General features: G+C 46.8%; 1 long non-coding RNA gene across 1 annotated transcript; it reads left to right on the top strand.

Moving 5' to 3' along the window:
* The first annotated feature begins 2162 nt into the window (after positions 1-2162).
* Positions 2163-17012, top strand: LOC144167207 (uncharacterized). Its single transcript, XR_013321885.1, has 3 exons — positions 2163-2235; positions 13140-13244; positions 16786-17012. It is a non-coding gene; the product is annotated as an uncharacterized LOC144167207 (long non-coding RNA).
* The last annotated feature ends 9345 nt before the right edge of the window (positions 17013-26357 follow it).

The raw sequence follows: 26357 nt of genomic DNA, 5'->3' as shown, positions 1-26357 counted from the left end.
GGGGAGTGTGGGGTTTGTTTTTAGAGGCACCTGTATCGTTGTAAACTAGTGCAGAAAGTTAAGCGAGTTTGCAAGGTACCATTATCCTAAAACCGCAGGCCACACAGAAACTAACAAGGAATACTGTATGCGCTTACTCAACTTAAAATTTATTGTTAATAATCGGACTTAAGAAGACAAGGAATGCAATGAAGGAGCCTCTACCAGCACGAAGGCTAGTGATACCGATGGACTGCATATGTCAGGTGGGCTCGTGCACTATTGGGTGAATAAGGCCCACCTAGTCAAGGCTGTCAGCTATGAAGTGCTCAAATTTTGGCTGTGTAAAGAAAAAATACTAAGTGATGCTCAAGCACTTCCTGCTGTGACACGCTGGCTTCACTCAACTGTGCACGAGTTCAGCCCAGCTGTTTCTCTCCAATTGCAGTGTGCTTCTTGCTGTGTCGTCCATAAAGCGCTACCCAGCACGGATCCATCAATGCGGCAGTGTTCCTAGCTGAAGCCAACGGTTTGGCAGTTATGTGAGCACGAAGGGACCTCTTATGTGTAAAGCAATCGTCGAGTGCTGCATCGACGTTGCTCACCACAGGATTTCGTGGAATGCAAAATTTTGTCAACAGTTCCGCATATTTGAAAAGACACTTAACCCTTTCACTGCCATGGTTTTCTTATAGCTGGTCAGTAATGAGAAATTTTACAGTAATGCAGTATGATTTTTTGCAAAACGTGAACAATCTATTCAAGGTTGCACTCAACTTGTTACCGAAAAATTACCTGTTAATTAGGATGTCAAGATATTTGGAAAACTTTTTAGTGTAATGTTCAAAATGATGCACCACACTAAGCGGCAGCTACCAGCTAACATACAGATAGCAAGGCTTCCTTTGGTGTTTTGGTCGTATCTGACTCGCCATGGCCAGCGCGGCCATGCCACTGAGATAAGACAAAGTAATACCCGTGCTACACGAGCGTTTCGAAGGCCTTTGAGTCGAATGTCGTTTGTCACAAACGCCACCCTTGAGCTGCTACACGACGTTTTTCAGTCGTTTGGTTAAAATGGCATTTGAGTCAAAGGAGCACAACAACTGACCTTTGAGAGCCTCAAAGGCCTTTGAAACACGAATGGTCGTACCCTCGGGCTCAGTATCTGCAAGCCGTAATAACAAAACCAATTATTTACGAGTAAAACTTGGTGTTTGAAGTGCAAGATCTTCACAATTTTTCACTTGTTTTCGTTCATTGTCACTCGCTCTACGATTACGAGGTAACGTAGTACTCTCAATACCAGAAGTGCGAAAAAAGACAAAAACTGGCTGCATTGTGCACGCTTTGTGCGGGGTTGTAGATTGCTATCAATTTGATCAGGAATAATTGCTTTTTTTTCCCATTTTAACTCTACAAATAAATTTCCGCCAACGAGACATGGCAGCAGTGGCGGCACCAAAACATGGCGGGCAAACGCGGAAACTTTCAACTGCCTTTGAGAATGGTCATGTAGATTGACAGAACTCCTTTCAGTTCGAATGGCATTTGAAATTTCTAAGGTAATTCGACTGAAATGTCCTTCCAAACGCTCATGTAGCACAGGTATAACCCGATAGAAGAAAAAGAAACATCCGATGCAGTTGTTGTCTGAAATTTACCTGACACGGTTTATGCATTTCTGTTGCATATCAACGGATGGCACGGCACACCCTGAATATTTTTTAAACGAGTTGTCTAGAAGTGGCAGGGAGTTAGGTGTGTGTTTGCCCTAATTATCTTGGGAGTGGCAGTGAAAGGGTTAGTAGGGTGTCCGTTGCTAGTTATTGCCAGCGTGTGAATAGAGTTTTTTCTATTACTTACCACTTGTGCTAGCTCAATCATTAGTATACAAAACCGCATCTTTTAGCCCATGTTAAAGAACACCTCATGGTATCAATAAATCCATAGCACTCTGCAGTGCATCTTACTGCCCATGTTTATAGCTTATGTGCACTAGCCCCAAATTTGACTTCAAAACCACAGCACTTTGACTTGACTGCAGAATATTACGTCACATGAACGCTGACAAGTCTCTCATGCTGCATTGTCTGAGATGGCGCATGCCGTTTGTAAAGCTTATGCAGTGCATATTTGCGTACTTTGACATCTCCATGCCTGTCTTTTTCCTCGGTTTCAGTGATCACCCTGCGAAATAACCTCGACTGCTGCAATCTGCCACATCAAAACACACCATGTTGGGCTTGTAACCAGGTGCGTACAATTGAGGACCGTTGAATGCGTGTTAAAATGCATCAAAACAGATAACTGGGTGAGTTGGTTTAAATTCATGTTCACTGGCACAAAAAGACAGATGAGAAGACGGAGGTAAACACAAACAGGCCGCCCCTCACGACTGGGATTTACTTTAAAAAGAACAAACTCATGTACACATTCTTGGTGCATGTCAGGGGCGGATCCAGGGGACTTTGGAGGGGGGGGAAGGCACAACCAAATGCCATGATTCGTTTTCACTTGCTCAGGAGGTGCTTGTTGATCAACATATTTCAGACAACCATGTGAGGAGTTTAAAAAAGGTTCCCTCCTCGCTGCTGCACTCAACTACCTAATTGAAGGGAAAAATTGTTTGTGGGGAGAAAGTGATTAGCATGGAGTGGTTGCATTAGTTACAACAAATAAGGGGTGCTTTGCTCGCCGTGGATGGTAATGGTCCACACCGTGGCCTAAAAAATTACACGTGCCGATAGGTCACTTCCGAGGGGAGTGAAAGGTGGTGGGGTAGCGTAGCTTGTGGCTTTGGGGTGGGCTATTGCCCCCCCTCCCCGCCCTTGGATCTGCCACTGGCGCATGTCACACACTGATGCCACGAATTGCACCACATATTCTTATCTAAATGTGCTACATCTTGCTGTGATAGTCTTACGGATGGCTGGATGATGCATTTGTCAGCTCGTTTTCTGATCGTGTGACCTTCAAGTATTTCCTTGGCTCTTTGATCTCTATGTTTGTGCAAGCAAGTGGTAGTGCCAAACTTTGCCGTGTATATATTGTCATCTCAATGGGCGGCCAGGTGTGAAAGGCTGTCTTTGTTATTGATGGCACGCTCGTGTTCCTTTTGTCTTACATTCACACATCTTCCCATTTGTCCTACATAGCTCACTCGACCAACAATCCAATATGAAAAACCACCCTTGGCTGGGACTGATGGCGCGTTTGAGGGGTGATGGTTATCCAAAATGCGCACTCACGCTAGCCTGCGAAAAAAAATGGCCAGATAGGTGAAAGCAGGTGCATGAACATCCAGCTTGCATCGGGAAAAAAAAGAAATGGGAATACGTGTTGATTCCGAATGCACACAAGATTTCACACGAGCTGAAGAATGTCGCGTCAAGATATGGGTAAGGGTGGTGTTTAAGGCACCAAAGTAGTTGGGAGGCATATTGCAGCCATCAAAAAGAAAGCTCAAACAATGGGCGCAACACGAAGCGAAGGCGGGGGCATAAAACATCAGTTCCAGCATATCAGATAGCCATAGGGGTGGTTTATGATATTGGTTTATCGGTTCAGTGAGCTATCTAAAACAAATGGGAAGATGCATCAATGTAAGACCAAAGGAATACGAACAGACTGTAGTGGCGTGCACCTCATTTTCTACTAGCAGCGCTGCTTTCATCATCTGCATCATCCCACGATCATCATCAGCGGCGCTTGCCCGGGCTGCGTAGGCAGTCCTACGCGCCACAGAACACATCGAACGTCGACTGAGCAGCTGGGCGGTCCCATGTGCTGGCTGGGCCTACGCGACCTAAATAAATGTGGGAAGCCGCATCCGTTCACGCCTGCTTCCTATAGACAATCACAAACAAAGGCAACGTCTTACAGTTGGCAAAATATTTTGATGAGTGTAAATGCACCGCAAGGATTGGCGCTACCACTTGCTTGCAAACATAAAGATAACCGGGGAAATACTCGAAATGCACAATCAGAAAACAAGGCAACAAATGCGCCGTCCATAGCACTCTCACAGCAAGACTTAATGTATTTAGGTGGGGACATGTGATGCAATTCATAGTATGAATGTGTGACATGCACCAATAGTGTGTATATATGTTTCTTCTTTTCAAGATAAATTGTAGTTGTGAGTGGCACCCTGTTTGTGCTTACCTCCGTCTTTTTTTCTGTGTCTTTTTGTGCTTAGTGAACATGGTTGTTTAAAAGGAGGGCTGCATTTTATGAGGTCACGAATGCAGATTGGACGAGACTTTTTTAAGGACTCGTGGTGTTCCAACATTGGAGTGCTAATGGGATGCTTACTTCAAAAATGTCACTGTAGGTGTTAATGTACCACATGCAGCTGTATGCCATGTGCTCGTCGTGAGAAACCAGCTTCCTCACTTACAATGACATGAACATTTAGTGAAAAATGTGAACAGACCTCTCACATAAATCGTTTTCTATGTATATGTAGCCTCACTTGAATGAGAAGCCCTTTTCCGAATCGCATACCTTCAGTGTGCTATACATCTCTCCACAAATATACAAGCTCTTGTTGCCTGCACTGCTAAACGGTGTATACACTGGGCTTTTACCATGAAATGGCACTACCTGCATGGCGGCTCCAACGCCATGAGTGCGGTTGCACTCTGCCGCACGGGCAGCACATTGCACAATGCGAAACGTGGTTTCTGGCGGGGTGTTGGCAAGAACGTTCGTTCGTGTGGACGGTGTTTTCTGCATGATCCATGGGTTCACGAATTCTTTGTCGTAAGGAGTAGCCAGCATTGTTTTCGCTAAAAAATTTCGGCCTGCACTGTCCACGCCTCCTACAACTGCAGATGCTAAGCAGGCCGCACCACAAAAACAAGCGTGTCATTTTTTTTCTTCCTGTTTTCTACCTGAATGTTAGGGCGGTGGTTGATAACTTTGCGCAGCGAATGCAACCGTCATATGGTTGGACAGACACAGCGGCGCGCATAGCACACCTGTTTCGTGCTATCTCGGTATCATTACCGTGTGCTGCTTTCCTTATTTCTTGCCTTGCTTCAAACCGTAGCTCGAGTAAGGAAAATTTCTCTGTCCTTGGCTGCAACGATATTTTATGTGATGACGGCGTGTAAGATGAGCCACCCAGGCATACTGCACGCATATTGAATAGGGAAGATGGTGAGGTGCTGTTGCGACAGTGCTCTGGTGCGTCAGCGCTCTTTATTTTTTACTTGTCTGTGCTGTTTTTGAAGTCAAAGCGTGTCCCATGATCTTGTTCACCTTATAACTTCCGCTTCATCTACACCGAAAAGAAAACACTTAAAATTCATTCATCAAACCTGTCGTCACTGCTGCAACTAATTTTATCACGTAGTTACCTCGCAATTGTGCACACTCAGACCCTGTGCATGAAAATGCCCAGCTTTATTTAGAGCTCAGGAGAGGACGTTCATGCGTGTGACGCACCAGAGCACTGTCGCCACAGCACCTCACCATCTTCCCTATTCAATATGCGTGCAGTATGCCTGGGTGGCTCATCTTACACGCCGTCATCAGATAAAATATCGTTGCAGCAATGGACAGAGAAATTTTCCTTACTCGAGCTACGGTTTGAAGCAAGGCAAGAAATAAGGAAAGCAGCACACGGTAATGATACCGAGATAGCACGAAACAGGTGCGCTATCCGCGCCGCTGTGTCTGTCCAACCATTTGACGGTTGCATTCGCTGCGCAAAGTTCTCAACCACCGCCCTAACATTCAGGTAGAAAACAGGAAGAAAAAAATGGCACGCTTGTTTTTGTGGTGCGGCCTGCTTAGCATCTGCAGTTGTAGGAGGCGTGAACAGTGCAGTCCGAAATTTCTAACCGAAAACAATGCTGGCTACTCCTTACGACAAAGAATTCGTGAGCCCACGGATCATGCAGAAAACACACCTTCGACACGAACGAACGTTCTTGCCAACACCCCGCTAGAAACCATGTTTCGCATTGTGCAATGTGCTGCCCGTGCGGCAGAGTGCAACCGCACTCATTGCCTTGGAGCCGCCATGCAGGTAGTGCCATTTCATGGTAAAAGCCCAGTGTATACACCGTTCAGCAGTACAGGCAACAAGAGCTTGTATATTTGTGGAGAGATGTATAGCACACTGAAGCAGGGACGTACCCAGAGGGGGGGCCCGGTGGGCCCGGGCCCCCCCCGAAATTCTTTGGGCCATACCCCCCTTCCCCGCGCCACCTCTCCTCTTCCCTCGCACACATTCTAAAGCGGCGCCATACAAATCCTGGGCTTGATAGATATTTGAGGCGTTTTTTTTTCGAAATGAGCCAAATCCACCTAAGGGGAATTTGAGGGGGGAAAACGAAAAGTTTGGAACCGGACCTAAATGCAGTGCTGTCAAAACTATAAAATGACATGTTTCACATGTCAGCTAGGGGAAGTCTATAGTGACAAGTAATTAGGAATTATGCGGAGAATTTCAGCAATATTAGGATAAGTTCAGATTTGGCTCGTACTCAGTTGATACAGACAAATTGTTGCGGCATTCTTATGAAAACTTTATTGGAATCAAATTTCAAGAACGGTACGATAGAGTTTTAAGCAAAAAAGGCAATAAACACGCAAAAGAGCTCAAAAAACAGTCAAACTCTACATCAAGAGCCGGTGAGTCCTCTTGGCAGCATTAGCAGCTCTTTATGAATGGCTCCGAAGGGTACTTTTTTGGACACGCCTGAAAACGCTCAAGAAGCTCTACATTGCCTTGCCATAAATTTCCAAAACGCTTTACCAGAAGCCTGCTCATATCATCTTCCATGGCTTTCCATGGCTTGTAAGAGGCAGCTAATTCTTTAGGTACGTAAATGGGAAATATGGGAGTAATAACAATAATAATTACCAGATTTACTCCGTAAGGACGAGGGAGATGAGATAAAATGATAGTATCACACCTCTCAGTTTCATTTCGTTCACTTCCGCTTCCGTTCTCGTTATTGTAGACGTGTGGCGTCAGATCATTTGCCGATCTCCTCATTGCTCTCTGAACTCATGATACGCCAGCTCTCAAAAGCAAAAGAAAAATTGATGCAAAAACGCACAAAACAGCTCGAAACGTCACACCAAACGCGAAATCCCATTGGGCAAATGAATTTGGCTCATTTTGATCCAGCAGGGTCTGGCTCATTTTCCACACGAAGTAAGATCTGCGTACACGTTTGCAGGGAATTGTCTCAACTATTTATTTGCCACATTTTTTTAGGGGAAAGTTGCCGGGATTTTCTTGGCAGTGCAGTTTTATCTGACTTAGTTTTGGTTTGTGGATTAGGTTCATTTAGAAAAAAAAGATGTCTCATTTGGTGGTCAACGTGGGATTAAAAAAAAACAGGCGAGGTATGTTTGCTCCGTTTATGCGGAAGCCAGTACCGCTGTACACTGGCTTCGTGCTTTGCTGCCGGCCAGCCACTTGCAATTCGCTGCACCCCTTTTACCCTGTTCGTCTGCAATCGGTGCTTTCGTTCTCTCGACGGCAGTACTTATCGCCTGTTTCGCCAACATGGCGGTTTCAGCGGCTCGGGTCGCATATGTTTTGGTGGGGAAGAAATTTTTTCTCTTTAAACATTCAACAAATTCCTCAATCCTAGCGCGCCGTGCTGTCGGCCGATACTATCGTCCATGCCTGGTGTTTGTGGCTCAACGAATTCCTTCCCTGAGCCGAACTCACAGCGCGTTTTTCACTAGTTTTCGTGGAAATGCTGCTTTTGCTTTTGTCGGTAAGAAGGGTAAAAAGTCTTCTTGCCGCAGAGAAACCCTCTGTAGGGTTTCTCTACGGAATGCCTTCCAACGTCCGGCTCAAGCACGTGTGCAGCGTCCGCGGCCCCCGAACAAGCCAAGGTGACAGAAGGGCTTGGAACCGGATGGCGATGAGCGGAGTGGCGCGAGGGGATGCTATGGGGAGAGCAATGGTTCTTGGAAGTTGTCCCGAAGCCTCTGTCCTTTGTGCTGGCGTCTTGACGTTTACAATCTTCCACCATTTCACCACGATGTCAATAAAGGTAGAGGTGCCCTCAACATGGCCAAGACTGTACTTTCCTGCTATGGCTCGAAGAGCTGGGGACAGTGTGTCGTTGAATATCTGCAGTGCGAGTTTCACGTTTTGTCTTTCGGTGGCCGAAGGAAAAAGGCTTTTTCGAGACAAAGTGTACGCAAACCTCAGCAGTTGTCCGAGTTCAAGTTCATAAGCCTCTCTTAAGGTCTCAAACGATGCTGACAACATGCGGCCTCCTCCTTCTGTGTCGAATTCCGGAAACGAAAAACATCGCTGGTGGTTTTTCTGGTTTATCCAGTTATTCCGGATACATTTGAGCAGATGCACTGTGTCTAGCACGTGGAAAAGTGCCCTTTGAGGATCACATGGCTGGGGATAAACAAAGTCCGATGTACTAGCGGGTGCACACGATGCGGATGGCTTGCCGTTCACTTTGTTGTTGTCAGTTACAACGCATATTATCTTGTAACCAATTTTCTCAAGGCCACAGATGACGTCCCTCAGCAAAGTGTGCAAAAACTCTCCATCAGCTCCACGTACGGGTACGATGTGGGCAACCTCCTTGAATTTGCCAGCAACGCTTTGAACCATAAAGACAAGCGCACTGTTTGCTGGTTCCTTGGAATTGTGGGCCGCACCGGTGATGTTACCACCTTTATAGTCAAAAAAAGGCTTAATGTGAATCTCGTCCAGCATCAGTACTGCAGTGCGTTGGAAATCATCCAGATCAGATACTTTTGTTGTCATGTACCTGAGGAATGTGGCATCTTGGTGCTCTAACTGGGGATTCATTCCATACGACGAACATATGGACCTAATAGTCCCAGGGTGCGGCAGAGTGACCTTTCCATAGCTACGGATGTATTTATAGGCGTGGGGTGATATGGTAAAGAGAAGGCAGCAAAAGACCATAAATTCAGCTGAATAACGCCGCGTCATCTTATTCGCCAACAGCAGTTTGAACTGTTCACTCAATAACTGGATCGCATGGGCCTTTTCCTCTGGTTGGGCTTCTGACAGTGTTCAGCAGGGAAGAAATGGTTTCAAGCACTTCTTTGAGTTTTCTGAAGGGGAATCAAGGCTGCTATTCCACTTCTCGACGCCGTCCAAAAATTCCTTTAGAGCCCGCTTGCTGTCTGCGACAGGGGGAACCGACAAGCTGGTGCCCAATTTTGTCATCTTCCTCTTCATAAAATGGAACGCTATTCCAAGGTCGCCTTGTACAGTCACCAAAAATTTAATACACGGGGCTCCCTCTTCATCGATGTGCAGCAAAATTAGGTGGTCATTTTTTTCAATTACGTCCCAGAACGCACTCCTTTCGCACCAAACGTAACCTGCCAGGTCTTTCAGATTGAGAACTCTGTCAGCGTCCTCTTCGCTGTGAAAAGTCTCAACCGACTCTGCTGTAGCCTTCTGCATTGCCGCCTCTTCCAGCTGTATTCGCTTACTATCTGGGCTCTCCCGAGTAGCGTGCTCGGACGACAGGTAGGCCGGACAGTCTGGTAACCTGGTCGGAACTGCCCCCGGGCGAAGGCGCGGCTTTGGCAGCGGCGTAGTCACTGTACGCCCTGTGGCACCATCGACGTAAGAAGTGCTGTACAGAATGTCGTCCGGTGCGAAGTGGTGCGCACATACCTGAGAAAGAATATTACCTTCGAATCAGTAACAACTCTTTCAACAAGGTTACATTATGCGTCAGGTAGACTGTATTTAACTCTTTCGTTGTGCGATAATGTGTGCAATGCTACTCCTTTGCAATCGCGCGAAAGACAATATTCTGGACGGTAAGGAGTTACTCACCCTGGAGTTCTGTGTAGGCTGAAAGTCTTCTCGACGTATCGCATGAATCCATTTGCGTCGCAACTCGTCCTCTTGCGGAAAACGAAACACAGGCACTTTACACTCTGGTGTGTAATTTCCACGACACCGCGGAACTGAACACTTGCTCGGCATCAGAAATTTAGTGCGGCACCATCCCGGCAGAATGACAATTGACAGGCACGAAAGGAAGCGTGTTTACGATCATGCGCGCAGTACCGTGCACGTGGGCGCAGTGAGGAAAAAAAAGCTGACTGAGAACACGGCAGTTTCAGCATACAGGCGCTGTCGAAAATAGTGCGGGTTAGGTATCATTCAACCTCCGTCGAACTTGCTTGCAAATAAACGCTGCAACTTATAAATATAATTTTGTTATCTTTGTTCACAATTTACCGAACAATCTATTCTGATTGTACCGCAAAAAATACATGGATATTTGTTGTCACTGCATAAACTGACACAAGCACGGGCATGCTGTGTGGCACTACTTAACATCTTTACTCTGTAGGAAACTTGTTTTAAGGGGTGGCTTTGAAACTTGTGGTAAGTTGTGGTTAGTGAACCCGGCCGCCCAGCCCCTACAAAGGATAAACCAGGAAGTTATGCTGAGTGGGCGCTACAATAGCGTTACATTCTTTTCGTCCCCTTCTCGTTGGGCTTTTATGGGCCCCATCGGGAGGCAATTGTGTCTCGCGACAATGTGTCTCGCGACAATGCTCGTCTTTCTTCTGCACGTAGCTACCTGTGCCGCGACAGGGGACAGTGGAAGGGGTGGCAGGGCCTCTGGGGAAGCTTGCAATTGACGCCAGAAGAAAAGTATTTCGGCTTTGCAGGGAAGACGACCCTGTGCTCTGCCAAGAAGCCGACTTTTTCAATCAGCCCCCGCCCGCCCCAGCCCCATGACGTAGGCCACGTCGCGCAAAAGAGAATTTCGGCTTTATAGTCTAGGTGGTGTTGCTTGACCCCACCGTCCGGCGCCTCTAACATTACGCCCGCTTAGGGAAAGCTACCGTGGGAGTACAAAAGCCTTGTGCCACAGTCGGCGCGCCCGTCTGGACAAGAAGGATCGCTCAAAAAGGAAGCGCAACAGCGTTACCAAGCCCGGCGACGGCAGGGTGACAAAGTGAAGGCGCGCATCGCAGTTGTTCGGCGGCAAGAGACACCACACCGGCGGTTTTGCGTTGGACAACTAAAGGCAGTGACAGCGGCACTGTTGATTGACAGCCATTGTTGGTTAATGGCTGCTATGCACAACGGCAATGTAGTGATGCCAGCGCCGGTGGACCCCGTCGGGGCGATGACCCTCCTCCCTTCTCGTCGCTTTGCCGTGTCCCCCAAGCCGTCGGTGGAATGGCAGCCCTTTGAGACGGCCTTGCCGGCGACCTTCTACGCGGCTTTTGGAAAGGCTCGTTTCCTCCAGACTTTCTGGGGCGACGGACAGGGGGGAGCGGGGGTCAAATCCTAATTGGTACGTATGTTGCTGTGTGGAGGCTGCTTCGCTTGCGACGGCATGCGCAATTTTGCTTAGTTTGTCCGGAGCTGCGGCCAAGAGCGGTCGCATCAAGACTTGCTCTCGTGGCAGTTTTTGGGCGCCAGAGCCCCGCGAATTTCTCGCCAACCACGCGGCGAATCGGCACCCGTTTTGGCCCCCAGGCAACAATCAGGGATCATGCCCCGACACCCTTTTTGTGCGCTGCGCACCTTTTAATTGTAATGCAGTTTTCATTGTCTTGTGTTAGCTTATGTTCATGCTTTGTCGTCTCTTGTAAATAAGTGTAAACAGACTTTTTCTTCATCATCTACTTGCCTCGTCTCATCATCGGGTTCTTCACCATCCTCCACGACGACACTACCCACCTCAATAAAGAACCAAACTTTACTGGTGGGTTTACGGACCCCGAGCTGCATTCCTATGAACAGACCTCGAGACCACCGGGCTTCAGCGGGGAAGGGCACGGAGTCAAGGTGGCCATTTGTCAACATGAGAGAGACGGGTGTGCAGCGGGCGATCGGTGAAAATGAACCCTGGCCGGACATCTCGACGGACACCAACCAGACTTTTGGCCGAGAGCAATTTCGGCTTCAAAATTGGTCTGCGAACTGTGTCTTTGTATTAGAGAGGTTATAAAACCCCGGGTACATATGATAGCTTAGTCTCGCGATGCCGGAGTATCGTCAAGGTGTCGGCAGAGAGCAACGAGTTTACTTCACCAACGGGCCGAACGAGAGGACAGAGGAGAAGCTCATTCCCGCATTGCAGGACAAGCCACGCTGCGACGCCGAGGAAGCGACAAGGCGCATCCCTGGATATAACAATTTAGGTTCTTTACAAAACAGCCAGAGGTAAGCGCTGACGTGCTGGCGGTTGCCACCGTTTTTTTATCTACATTTACTGCAGTCCAGTGCGTCTCGATACTGCAATTTCCCAAGCCTGAATCATTGGTACTTTGAATGGGAGACGGTTAAACGTCGAACTCGGAGGCTGTTTAGGGTAATCACACACGGAATTAGGCGTATGACATCTCTGATTTACCTAGCATTTTGTTTCCTTCCTTCATAACTAGTAGCCACAGATTTTGTTTGGAGAAAAATATGCAAGCGCAAGAGGTTTGCCACGGAGATCTGAACTCTCGAGTGCCTAATGCACTTTCGTTTCTGCCGACTTCGATTGCGGATAACGTGTGGGGTGCTCCAGAAATGTGTAGTTACTGTTCAGTACGCGTATTTATTCCCGTAAATATTTTAATTACTGCCGTTCTTCTTTTAGTTTTGCAAACTTCGCGTAGGGATCTTTAACATGCGCAGAAATCTCGAACATACGAGTGTTTTCGCTTTTCGCTTGCATCACAAGGGCGGATACACTTAGTTTCATTTCTGTATGCAGGTTTAGGCGCATTTATGGTAAACGCTTGGCGTTCAACGTGTTTAACTAGTAACGGCGGGTACCCTCGCCTTCTCCCATAATTTGCATAGAAAAGTTACCTTGGGTTGGGCCCCCCCCCCCGAAAAAAAATCCTGGGTACGTGCCTGCACTGAAGGTATGCGATTTGGAAAACGGCTTCTAATTCAAGTCAGGCTACGTATACATAGAAAACGATTTATGTGAGCGGTCTGGTTACACTTTTCACTAAATGTCCATGTCATTGTAAGTGAGGAATCTGGTTTCTCATGGCGAGCACATGGCATATAGCTGTATGTGGTACATAACCACTTGTTGTGAAGTAAGCAGCTAATTAGCTTTCATTTAAGCATAGCATTCATTTATCTTTTAAACGAAGAATTATGCCTGTGATATGCTTCAAACTCTATGCAGCTGATGTGCTGCATTTTGCCTCTTCTGTGGCGTTGGAATCATGGACCGGCGGTCTTTTTTTTCCACCTGCTGGTGCATCAGGAGTGCTTGTAAAAGTTTTTCTAGGTAAGTAAGCCTTCCCACTCAATCGGAATTTTGAAATAACTTTTTCGGTCAGATTGGAGAAAAAGCTAGATGGCGACGGTCTTTGGAATGTGTGTTGGGTCATGGCCAGAATCGCCACTCTGCCCATCAATGTGCTGAAGTGTTGTCAAAAGGGAAGACAGTTTCGCCATCGGGGATGAGCTCTCAGGCTTGCTGCGACACTTCTAAGAGTTTGTTGAACACGGCCCCGGTGTACTTTGTTGGCGATGCCCTAGTGGATAGGGTCATTGGCCAACATTGAGAGCAGGATGTTTTGTGTCCTCTTTGGTGGCTGTCAGAAGTTCTGCAGCTGGAGCACCCCTCTTTACTCTGGAAAAACAAATCTTCATGTGCACCACACATTAAAATTGGTCTTATCAATGTAGTTGCCCTACATTGCTCTCATTCTACAGTGATTCTGCGTACTCATGGCACAACAATGCGATCCTAGTTCGCTTGTTCCAAAGGGGCTGGGGAAAGTGCTCCAACTAGCTCATTATTCTGGTAGCAAGGATAATTTAAGCAGTTTGTCTCAACTCGTCTCGACGTGACCAACTTCAGCGAATAGCTGTGGCAGTCTAGCAAGTGCTCACTTCTAGAGGAACTAATTTCAAGGCATGGCATGGCTTTGCTGAGACCAGATTGAATCTGAGAAAGAGTGAAAGATGGGTGATTGTCAACAATTTCAGTCACCGCTTGCAAGACAGTCTCGTGGAAAGTTTTTGCTTAACCACCACGCGTTTTGTCAGTTTTGCGGCCTGTTGCTGCAATAAATAGCCATTTTGACGTTAATGCTACGCACATCGCTGAGATGTTTTAAGTCGCCATCGCACCAATATACCTCAACGATTCGGGCTCGATCGACATTTGAAATGGAATTGTGCTTCTTCTCTTCACCAGGAGCCTTCTTGGTGTTCCATGAAAACGTGGCATTTTTTATCCATTCTGTGGAAAATATCTTATATGTAGAGCTTAACAGACAGTCACTACCCGCGAAGACCACGAGAGCGTCTGTCAGTGTCTCTCATCTAAATCGCCTGCTAACATAACAATACACAGGGAAGTTCGTTTGGTAAAACACAATTCTTAAATGCCTTTGATATTGAATTTTGAATCAATGTTTTTTCACAGTGTTGGTCGAGAAAAACTGTCGGAACGTCAAGGCAAAGCTCCTTGAGTAGGAAGAATCGCTGCACAATAAGGGCATGATGGTGTCTGCAGCGATTCTTCCTACTCAAGGTGCTTTGCCTCGAAGTTCAGGCTTTTTTCTCCCCACTATTACAAAACAACAGCTAACACTGGGAAAAATATTGATTCAGAACTCAATAACTAAGGCATTTAAGAATTGTGTTTTACCAAAGGAAATCTGTGTAATGTTACGCGAGCAGATGATTTAGATGGCAGGCACTGACTGAAAGCTCTTCTGGTTGTCGCATGTTAGTAAATGTCTGTAATCTCTACGCATAAGATATTTTATGGAGAATGGATTAAAAAAATGTTTTCGTGGGACACTGAAAAAGCTCCTGGTGGAGAGAAGTACAACTCCGTTTCAAATTTCGACCCAGCCCGAATCCTTCAAGTGTATTGGCGCGGTGGCGGCTTGAAGCTTCTCCCCGAGATGCTTGGCATATATGTCAACACGGCTACATTTCTTGCAGCAACGAACCGCAGCACCGCCAAAAAGCATTGTTGTTGAAGAGATTTTTGATGAGGCTGTCACGCAAGTGCTGACTGAAATTGTTGACAACCACCCATATTTCATGCTTTCTCGGATGCGGTCTGCTCTCAACAAAGCCTTGCCAGGCCTTGAGATTAGTTCCTCCTGCATTCACCACTGGTTTGACAGCCATGGCAGTTCGCTGAAGTTTGTCACAGTGAAGCGCCGCGAGTATGCAGAATCGTTGCTGAAGGTGGGCATGATGGTTTAATGCGACTACAGTAATGAGACCAATAGTAATGTGTGGTGCATATTAAGTTTTGTTTTGCCCGAGCAAAGAGGGGTGCTCCAGCTGTAAAACTTGTGACGGACACCGAAGAGGAAACAAACATCCTGCTCTTAATATTGGCCAGCAGCGTCATTCACTGGAGTATCGCCAACAAGGCACACTGGGGCATCTTTGATCAATTTCTTGAAGAATCATTGCAGCGAGCCCGAGAACATGACCCCAATGGCCAAGCCGTCTTCACCTTTGACAATGCTCCAGCTTATTGACGGGCTGAAGTGGCGACTTTCGCCATGACCCAAGACAGAATTCAAAGACTGCCGCTGTATAGCCTTTTCTTCCACCCGACCAAAGTTTTTTCAAAATTAAAATTGAATGTGAAGGCTTCCCTAGATGAACCTTGACATGCACTCCTAAATGCTCCAGCAGGTGGGAGAAAATGCCGGTCCATTCTTGTGAATGCCACGGAAGGAGCAAAATGCAGCACATCAGCCACATTGAGTGTGCTGCGTATGGCAGGCATGATTTTTCGGTTGCATGAGCTGCATTGAACATGTAGAATATGCAAGCACCTTCACTGTGTCACCTAAAATAACACGGGTTGCAGTCATGAAATGGCACAAGATTGTTGGCTTATTCCTTGTTTGCCTAAATTAGCCTTGTTCAACGCAACATTTAAAAATCCTGCTGTAATTTTTAACTCCCAGTTAGTGAGAAATTTCACCTAAGCAAGTCACAGTCATGAACACGTGATTCTACAAGACAATTATGAGTTGGTAAACCAAACTTTTTTTTAAATTTCGTCTTTGGACTGCTACCTGTGCTGTAGCAGGTGCTTTCTTTAGTAATATAAATGGTAAATTGTACTTAACGGCCATAGGGTGTCATTCAAAGAGCTAAATATAATGGCAATATGTGAGTGTGGTGAATGCATCTATCTCGTAGCTGCAGTGAAACACTGTATACTTGGGTACAAGCTAAGAACAGTGATAGCCATGTGGTGTATCACTCTGCCGAAGCGGCAGATCCAGATGTCCACCTGCGCGCTTGAAAGACAATTGGCTCATGCACGCACCGTCTGCTTTGGCTGGGTGAGCTCCTGCGGCCCATTTCATGGCGATGAGCTCGTGCTAGCACAGTTTCGAGTTGGGTGAGAGCTTGCTAATACAGAATGTTGGCTGATGGGCATCACCGGATTGTTGGTCAAGCGACATCATTGGCCAACAAACATGTTGGCAAACAAACAATGGACACATTGGCCAAAGGACATCATTGGAAATCATTGGCCAATCAGTGGACATCAGGGTTAATGGGCCTTGCCATTTTTTTAGGTCTTCAGCTGCATGCAATGCTGAACAAATACCCTTGCAACATTCCATGTTAACAGTGAACCAGGGCACACAGCTTTCCATAATTGCATGCTTTGCACACCAGTTTCAGACATTGCGCCATTTTTCTAAAACATTTTTTTGTGGTGCTACCTACAGGCATAAATAGCAAGTAACCACTTCAATTTGTTTACCTGCAGTATTTCTGGAAAGCTACATCTCCATTTTGCCTTGTTTTGTTTTTCTTTTTAGGTGCCAATGGGAACTTGAGGACAAAGGAAGACAAGGGACGTGCCTGGAGCAAGGTACATCGCAAACTGCAACAGCTCTACGCGGTTTATGGGCTCCTGTTTTGGGATCCTGCATAGTCGTGAAGACAGCCTTCAAGCAAGGGATCTTCGAATACGTCTGCTGCGTTGCATATAATAAAAATGAAGAGTGTGTGTATGGATAATACAGTTCTATGTCAACGCGCGAGAGTTGGCAACAGAGATGTCCCCTGTAAAGAAATGAAGAGGCAATAAAAGGGAATGTAAATTTCTGAAATATCCTGGTGTAGCTAATCCAGCGCCAGCGCGCGCGATTTTCAGCGCCAGCACACGCGATTTTCAGCGCCAGCACGCGCGAATTTCAGCGCCAGCACAAGCGTTTTCGAGCGGGCAGCGCACGCCCTTTCGAGCGGCCAGCGCCGCTGGAAAACGCGCGCGCTGGTCCGGAAATCAGGCGCGCGCTGAACGCTGCCCGCCAGCGCGCTGCCTTTTCAGATAGGGGTAGAGCTTCTTTTAAGTGCGAATGCACTTTATAAGCGACCCCAAATCATCCACCGCTGGCGGCGGCGGCGGCGGCGGCGGCGTCCGCAGTGCTCCTCTATATTTAAAAAAGAAACAGCATCCGGCGCCAGGTTTCGATCCGAGGACTTCGCGGCCGCAGCGCGACGCTCTACCGACCAAGCCACGGACGCGACGCTGATATCAGTGTTAGTGACGAGCCTTATATCTTTAACGCATTCAAACTACGTCGTCAGCGGCGTGCGTTGGCGACTCAGCGGCGTTATAGCGGCTTGATAACTGCGTGGTGTACACGTGATACTACAAACCCGATGGAAGAGATGGAAGAGAAGGCGGCGAGGCGGTGGGCTGCGGGGGCCGAGCGCAAGCGCCGCAAGCGGGCCGACAACCGTGCATTCGCACTTTCACATTCTCCCCCTAGGGGAAATGCGGGGGAATTTTTTCGTGATCAGATTGATTAGAAGAGTGGTGACAAGCTGTTGCTATCACGGTCTGCGCCGGTTCGAGCCGCAGTGATATTAAAAAAATTCCCCCACATTTCCCCGAAGGGGAGCATGAGGAAGTGCGAATGCACGGGTGATGCTATGAGGGGGAGTTTGTTGAAATTTGGTGGCATTTGCCCCGTTAGTTACATTAACACCACCGCGTGATCACGTTCTGGCCGCGACAGCCTCGCCTTTAAACCCTCGAGCAGCGCGACGGCAGGCGAACGAAGCGGGAGAGAAGGCGAGAGCGCGCAATGGCAGGCGAGTGAAAGGGGAGAGGAGGCGAGAACGCGCAACGGCAGGCGAGCGAAGGGGGAGAAGGAGGTGAGAACGCGCAAACGGCAGGCGAGCGAAGGGGAGACGGAGGCGAGAGCGCGCAAACGGCAGGCGAGCGAAGGGGAGAGGAGGCGAGAGCGCGTGACGTCACGGCGAGAGGAAGGGTAGAGGAGGCGAGAGCGCGCGACCTCACGTGGCGTACTACGTCATGGCGCCGTTGCTACGCACGCTCTCCCCTCCGCTCCGCGCCGTTGCTAAGGGCGAGGAGGTGCGCGCGCGCGATAACACCTGCGGCTGAAGACGGACGGCGGCAGAAGCGTGACTCAGGGTAGCGTAAAAAGTGCATTCGCACTTGAAAAACGGGCGACGGCAAAGACATCGCCGGCCTAATCGCCTGGCCAAATAAAGTTGTTCTCCCAGGCGGCACAGAAAGTGTGCCCCAAGACCGGCCCGTCTATGGCCGCTTTCTGGCATGTCCGGCCAGCATCCAGGTTCTGGCAGCCACTGATCATGCGTTGAACGGCCAACATTCGGCAACCAGCGCTTCGGCATTTTTCCGTCCGCCCGTGTCCGGACGCACAACGGCAGCTAACCGGCTGCCAGATATTCAGTTCTCTTACGGCTGCCGATGTTGAGAAAGAGAACGGCCGAAGTACGGCCTTAGGGCATCCGTTTTTTCTTCGGGAAGCGGTAATCGGCCGAAGCACGGCAGGCGACCGGCCACAGAATATGCGTATTCTTGCGGCAGTTGGTGTTCGAAAGGGGACCGGCCGGAGCGCGGCTGCCGTGCATTCGTTGTTTCAACGGTGAACCGCGCGTCCGGCGGACGTACGGCCCCAGAATATACGTTTTGCATTCGGTTAGCTGTCCTCGGCCGAATAACGGCAAGCGAATGGCAACAGAATATTTGGCAACCGGTGTTCAAGAGGAGACCGGCCTACGTAAGGTATCTGGTTATACGTCCTTTTTTCGGCAAACGGCATACAGCCGAACAACGGCTCGCGCCTGGGCGCCGAGAATTCATGCACAGACGTGTTTGGAAGGAGACCGACCGGTTTTTTCCTGGGGGGACAAAAAGCCGTTAGGGAGCCGAACGACGGGGACGCGTTTTTCATCCGCTCCGTGTTTCTACGTTTTAAATGAACGAACATCGTTTGTCAAACAGTAATGGGTGTTTTCGGTGAACGGGCAAGGTGCATGGACTCACTGGACATTAGCAGGGAACCTTTTAGGCCATCGAAATGTCATTTATTGCCACAAGAAGACTGTGTCACACCGACGGGTGAGCTAAGCCTCGCCAGTCATCGCCGCTACCACGCTTCTGCCGCCGGCTTCGTCGACGCATCATCTCGAGGCTATTCGCCCGCTCAAGAAATGGAGAGCATTGGAGACATCGATCCGCCAGAGATGTCCGATCCGAGATGGAGATGGTTCACCAAAATAACTGGCCTTCAAGGGCGTCGAGCAAGCGGCAACCACGCAGGAGCTAAACCGCCACCATGTCAAGGACTCCCCACCAAAGAAAGGCAAGTGGGAGCAAAAGCGCAAGTTATTCTGCTTACAATTAAACTGCGACAAGCAATGTTGCACTATGTTGTTGGTGATAAACGTAGAAGAGACTCGCTCGTGCATTGGTAGGATCAACTTCATGCCCTGCACTATGTTACTTCAGGGGATTTTATGACTGCCTATTTAGAAAAAAAATTATTTTAAATTTGCGATAACAACAGAGCGTTGTCACTGACGAAGCAGCTGTTAATTTAGTTCCGATGTTCGAAGGTGAGCTTAGCTACTCTTGGGATATGACTCATTTGGGTAAACGTAATCGCCAGCATCCTAGCAAACACGGATTTTGTCAGGATTTTCTTGCTCAACGCAGATTGTTGAGTTCACGCACGATTTGGCTCTTGAAATAGATAAGCTTAAAGTGGTTATATTCTTGGACTGCAGAAAAGCAAATGATGGTGTTGCATATCACCCTCTGCGTAGTACATTTCATCCTATGAACTGAATGAATCGGTTTTTGCATTGTTATTACTATTGGTCCTATAGCTTTGTTCAAAAGTACTGTGTAGTTAACCGGACTATAGCGAATGAACGTGATTCCGTATACCTGCAGCTTTATTCGCATTTAATAACATCCTGGTGTGCTGATTCAGAAAAGTTTTTGGATGTTAAACAGTGTGTTAACGGCACCTTTACAAGAAAACCTTCATTCCAATTGGATACGTATACCGTAAATTATGCTGCTGTGACAACGGCCGAGGAATATAAATACCTAGGAGTTTATTTAGGGAGTGGTTAGAGGTTAAATAGGCAGGTGCACACCGTAAAAGTTACAGCTGCATATGTTTTTGGCTTTCTGAGACGAAATTTCAGTGAACCTCCATCTAACTGAAAAGAACAACCGTATTTAACTCATGTGCGCTCAATCTTGGAGTACGCATGTGTTTTCGTGGATCCCTACACCAAAGAGCTCGTTGATACGCTCGAAAACATACAGAATATGTCAGTGCGATTCGTATTAGGTAATTGGCACGCTCAACTTAGCATGAGAGAAAGTAAAAATAAACTGAAATGGCAGGACGTGAAAGATCACAGACGAAACCACAGGTTTAACTTTTTTCGTAATGTCTATCATTCGAAAACTGTTGTAGAAGGGGAGAAGTATGTCCAAGCGCCATTCTACGGGACCGCTAGCTTAAAGCAAATTATTATCTTTCCTTTAAAGGTGACGCCTTGCGCGATTCATTTTATTTTACATCAATACTTCAGTGTAATTATCTTCGACGTCTGATTGTATTAACTGTTTATATTGACGATTTTCAGCGCGCTTTGTAGAATTATTTTGTTATTTTGTCTCATATTTAATGCTTAGTGTTACGTATCTCCCTTCTGTAATGCATGCAAAGGGAAGCAGGCATCAAATAAATAAATAAATAAATAAATAAATAAATAAATAAATAAAAATAAATCAATAAAAATAAATAAATAAATAAATAAATAAATAAAATTCCAGAGGGGCAAGTTTGCCTCCGACGGGTTGAGAACCCTACGCATTCAACCTTGACCAATAAAATATTTATTGCCCTCTTCGTTGCAGTATGCAAGGTTTCCTGTATACATGCCACCATTGCTATGTTATTGGTTTGAAACAAATTATGTAACTCTAATTTTACGCCTTTCCTTGCGTGAACACAAAGGGATACAACTGCAGCCACCTGAAGCAGGGCGTCATTCGCGACGCGTCTAGAATTTTTTGAACGTAGTATGACAGTAGAAGAAAATTAAGCTCTTTTGGACATTTAAGTGGTGTGGACGTATACTCATGAAAACAACATTAAAATAGATTGAAAATGAAAGTACCTGTTCGCTCCTTCTTAGGATCAGCCCTGCGCAAGATCATCAGAAAAGTTGATCGAGTAGAAAATGTCTTTGCAAGAAAAATGGGCAAAAACTGGACATACTTTTTGGTGAAGGAGTTATATTAAATGCTCCTGAGTGTTTTGTTTAGAACCAAAACGCTTCGTAAAGGCATTCACGCCGGTTTTATATACATCAAAATTGGTCAAGCAACTGTTATAAAAATAGTTTATGTAGTCATAGCATGAAAGTGTTCCGGAATATTGCCCTAAAAGAAATTGGCTAAAAGCGGCGCAATTTATCTCTCTGAAATTCAACCCACTAAAGTATGCGCCTTCCGCCCCCCCCCCCCTTTTCTTTCCCCGTTTATTACAGGTAAGCCGCCCCAGAGAGGATATCACGACCTGGACAATACATCTATTCAAGCTCTACAAAGAACTGAATAGTTTCTGTGTTCGGCAGTAAATGAGGCACAGCAATTAAAGGAACGACAATTTGTGAGCACTGTTTAATAAACGAATTTTGCTGTCTACTGAGGCTGGTAATTAAGCAAGGCTGCGCTGAAAGCTTGACGGCTGGTGGTTGCGCGCGAGCTCACTTTGATGTGGCTGCATTGGACCCAAAATGCTGGGTTTGTGCTGCTTCTGCACTGCGCGAATGAGTCATCTGCTTGCGCGACATGCAGTGACCGGCCTCAGTACAGCTAACGTACTGTGGCTGAACTGCAATGCCCGTAGCACGGCCGTATTTCCAGTAGCTGTAGTCCGGCTGGAGTCCGACGACCGCATCTCGGCTGTCCTCCGGCGGATGTACTTCGGCCGTGCACGGGTGGCTTTGGAATGGCCGGAGCCCTACGGCTGGAATCTGGCCGTATGACCGTAAGCCGGTCGACTGGCCGACGGACACTGGCCGTTGGACAGCCATGGGAGTACGGCCGTATACGGCCAAAAGGCCCACATTTGGACATGGGCCGAACATGGCTGCCGGAAAACGGCCGGACAGAAAATCACCGGCCAAAGTACACCGGCCTGTTTTAGGCCGAACAGTCCTGTGCTGCCCGGGCTGTCTGTCGGGTGGCAGTGACTCATCCGAGTCTGAAGATTCGGACGACATGTCGACTGCGCGGGCGAGTCGCGGACCATGTGCAATCGTAGCAGACGATGCGGCGAACGCATGGAGGAAAGAAAAACGTCCCTGACGTCACGGGTGAGACCGTGACGTAAGGCTGCCCGCTTGCAGGCTGGCCTTGGAACGGCCATTTTCCCGCGCGGAGACCAAATTTGAAATTGGTTGCAATAAACGTGCTCTAATTAATTCTCTGTTGGCGGCTGACGGCTTTCGGTTCGATTTTCGTAATTACTGGGCCAATAGGTATTCTTTACAGCATAAAAACTGAAAGCGAGAAATTTCGTGTCAGTACTCCTTTAAGGGCTATTTATATCAGCAAAAAGCGCTTTGATATGTGAACGCGTGACCGAGAAAAATCGCGAATTCGCGAAACCAAAATTCCGCCCTTTTATTCGGTTAGGAGGGCAATTTCTGAAAAACCCGCCTTAGTGAGCACCTATTCAATGACGCAAATAAACTCGTGAAATTTCAAGTGTCTAGGTCTAACAGTTTTCGCTGGGCGTCGATGAGTCAGTCAGTCAGTCAGTCGGGCACTTCTCTTTATAGGTATAGATGACACCTGTTCCTACGGGACGACGCATAGTTGCTGAAAGTGTTAACAGATGGCGACCGCTAAGCGAACGCGGGAAAACTAAACAGAATTTTACGTCCAAAAGAATGCAGATTAAAAAATCTCGCTGGCCTTCTTATCCGCATGTTAAGACAAAATCCTGAAAGTAGTTTTTGGACAAGAAATGAGAAGCATTTTCAAGAAAAAACGAATGGGAGATATCATCTGGCTGGGCGGTTATTTACGAAAGTGTAAAAACACAGTGCTTTCCCAAAATCCGGCCTGCCTCTATTAGGAGGGTGTCAATAAAAATCTTGTATAACAGTTTTGAGACACGTGAGTAAGTTGCCTATCCCAACGAAAATCACTTTGATATCTCAGATGGCGGGCGGTAAAAAAATTATTACCTGAAAAATTATTTTACCGCTTTTCACTCTCTCCATGGTGGAATTTTTAAAATTTTAAGAAAAGTTGACCTCCAACACCGTAATCAGAGTGTGCCCTTGCAATCTGTAGCCATTTGAAAGAGCAGGTTGGCTAGACGTGTACATAACCTGTCAGGCCTTTTTGGCTTATCAGCCGTGTCATTTGTAAAAAACAATTTGACCCTTTTAGCGGCGTCGCAGAGCGACATCCTTAAAAACGGTTCTGTACATTTGTATGAGTAACATATTCTAGCAAAAATCAGTTGGATTACTGAATCGGTGAAAGATTTATTTGAGAATCTTTAGGAACACCGTTTTAGTTCCGGAATGCGGAATCACCTCGCTGGTGTAGGCTAGGGCGAAATCCAAAAACTACTTTTTAGGTATTCTTAAGGGCTACTTATATCAGCAAAAAGCGCTTTGATATGTGAATGGGTGACCGAAAAAATCGCGAATTCGCGAAACCACAATTCCGGCCTTTTCTTCGGTTAGGAGGGCAATTTTTGAAAAACCCGCCTTAGTGAGCACCTATTCAAAGACGCAAAAAAACTCGTGAAATTTCAAGTCTCTAGGTCTAACAGTTTTGGCTGGGCGTTGATGAGTCAGTCAGTCAGTCAGTCGGGCACTTCTCTTTATAGGTATAGATCACGGGTATAGATGACACCTGCTCCTACGGGAGACGCATAGTTGCTGAAAGTGTCAACAGATGGCGACCGCTTAGCGAACGCGGGAAAACTCAACAGAATTTTACGTTCAAAAGAATGCAGAATAAAAAATCTCGCTGGCCTTCTTATCCGCATGTTAGGACAAAATCCTGAAAGTGGTTTTTGGACAATTAAATGAGAAACATTTTCAAGAAAAAACGAATGGGAGATATCATCTGGCTGGGTGGTTATTTACGAAAGTGTAAAAACACAGTGTTTTCCCAAAATCTGGCTGGCCTCTATTGGGAGGGTGTCATTGAAAAATCTTGTATAACAGTGTTGAGATACGTGAGTAAGTTGCCTATCCCAACGAAAATAGGTTCAATATCTCAGATGGTGGTCGGTAAAAAAATTAAGATCTGAAAAACTATTTTACCGCTTTTCACTCTCTCCATGGTGGAGAGAAAGCGAAGAACTGTCTTGTGATGTGACCTCTGGAAAACAAACGCTAAACCTTTAAATGATAGACTGTTCGCTACCACAGATAGGGGGAAAATTGAAGATATATAAATCGAGCGTGATAAATTTAACACTTGAACAAGGGTACCCAGACGAGGACAGAAGAATTCAGAAATAAGTGCGGTGACTGCTTTTTATGAACTTGTAGAAAAAAAAGGATTTATTTCGGAAACAGTTATTAAAGCATCCGAAAATCTAGCTGGATTAGATACGCGAAAAAAATAAAGGAAGGAACGCTGCGCCAGAAGTAAACGAGATTGACTTTCCGGGAAGGGAAAACATCTAATTTGTACGTACACTTAAGCCACATCTTGACTAAAGTGATGGCGATCGCTATCGCGTAGAACTTGTTGGTGTGATTGCCGACCAACTAGCGATGGGGACACGCTCACCAAACGGGCGGATTTGACTGCGTCTCTCCCTACATTTTGTTTTCGATATAGCACCATGTCAATGTGGGGTCTGTGTTTAAAAGGAAAGTGGCCTCGGTGCACCCTAGGTGCACCACGCGGTTAATATTAAACAAGTCACTAGCGGCCATTAACGTGCAACTTTTGGTGCACCAGGGCTGACCCTCTGCTTTGGCTGTTTGGCAATGCATGAAAACGTTATGTTTAACGATTATAATGAACGACTAGATTCATGGTTTTTTTACATAACTCTGAAGTGAAGGATCTGGCATATGCGGACGATGTTCGTGTGTTCTCGCAGTAGTTCAAGCTGTGAAATGGTGGGCATTGTCACTAGAAGCCTGGTCATTGGGGATAAGTGCTTCTAGTTCTGACCCGGCACCTGGCTAACAACACCAAAGACTCTAGCCAGCGCCAGTCAGGTCACCCATTAAGTTATGTACTTGAGTACTACCTTAGATCATTACAATGATGCATGTCATTACATGTCATGCATGTTCTATATTGTTCAGGAGGAGACGTGCAGAAACAAAGAAACTTCATGGTTTCTTGGCGGTATCTCTGTAGGCCTCAATTTGGGAGAGCAGTAGCCAAACAAATTTTTTGAGAGTGGTTAAAGGAGATTGGGGTAGGGTGAACCTGTGTTCAGGCGACAGCTTGTTAGTCGGTTTTTATTTTTCGCGATGTACACAACCATGTTTTAGGACTGCATCTAAAGTTCCACTCGGTTGAGGTTTGCGGCATTGCGTTGTTACGAGTGGCAGCATGAGTGGCGGCCTTCGCGGCTCCGTAGAGGAAGTGGCCCACGCCATGGAGCTTTTTTGCGTGCGCTTTGCAACTGAACATTTCAGAGGTGTTTCACGCAGAAATTTTAACACGTATGTATCGCTATCATCCCTGTCCCTATTTACAAAACTTTACACTCCGGCAGCCACCGCCAGAACGTTCTTAAACGTGTTAAGAAAATGCCTTTATCCCCACGGCGGAATCCTTTGTATATACTTGTAACAAGAACAATAACCATATAAACAAAAATGGAAGAAAGGTAATTGTTTGTTCTGGGGGCTACGCGCTTAAACTGGGTGAAACACCCCAAACAGTATATCAAGTTTCCCTACACTCTTGGCAATGTGTTTGTTTCTGAGATGTTCTTTATAGGACTGTGCGCAAAGATCTCCCTTATTCCCCACAGGGAATGTGTCACCTGGAAGTGGATGATGATGAAGGTATGCCTCT

This window comes from Haemaphysalis longicornis, unplaced genomic scaffold, assembly GCF_048455015.1.
Source record: "Haemaphysalis longicornis isolate Haplotype H1 unplaced genomic scaffold, Haemaphysalis longicornis Haplotype H1 scaffold_2, whole genome shotgun sequence".
NCBI classification, from domain to species: Eukaryota; Metazoa; Arthropoda; class Arachnida; order Ixodida; family Ixodidae; genus Haemaphysalis; species Haemaphysalis longicornis.
Note: the sequence above shows the minus strand (reverse complement) of the source record. Positions and strands in the feature narration are given on the sequence as shown.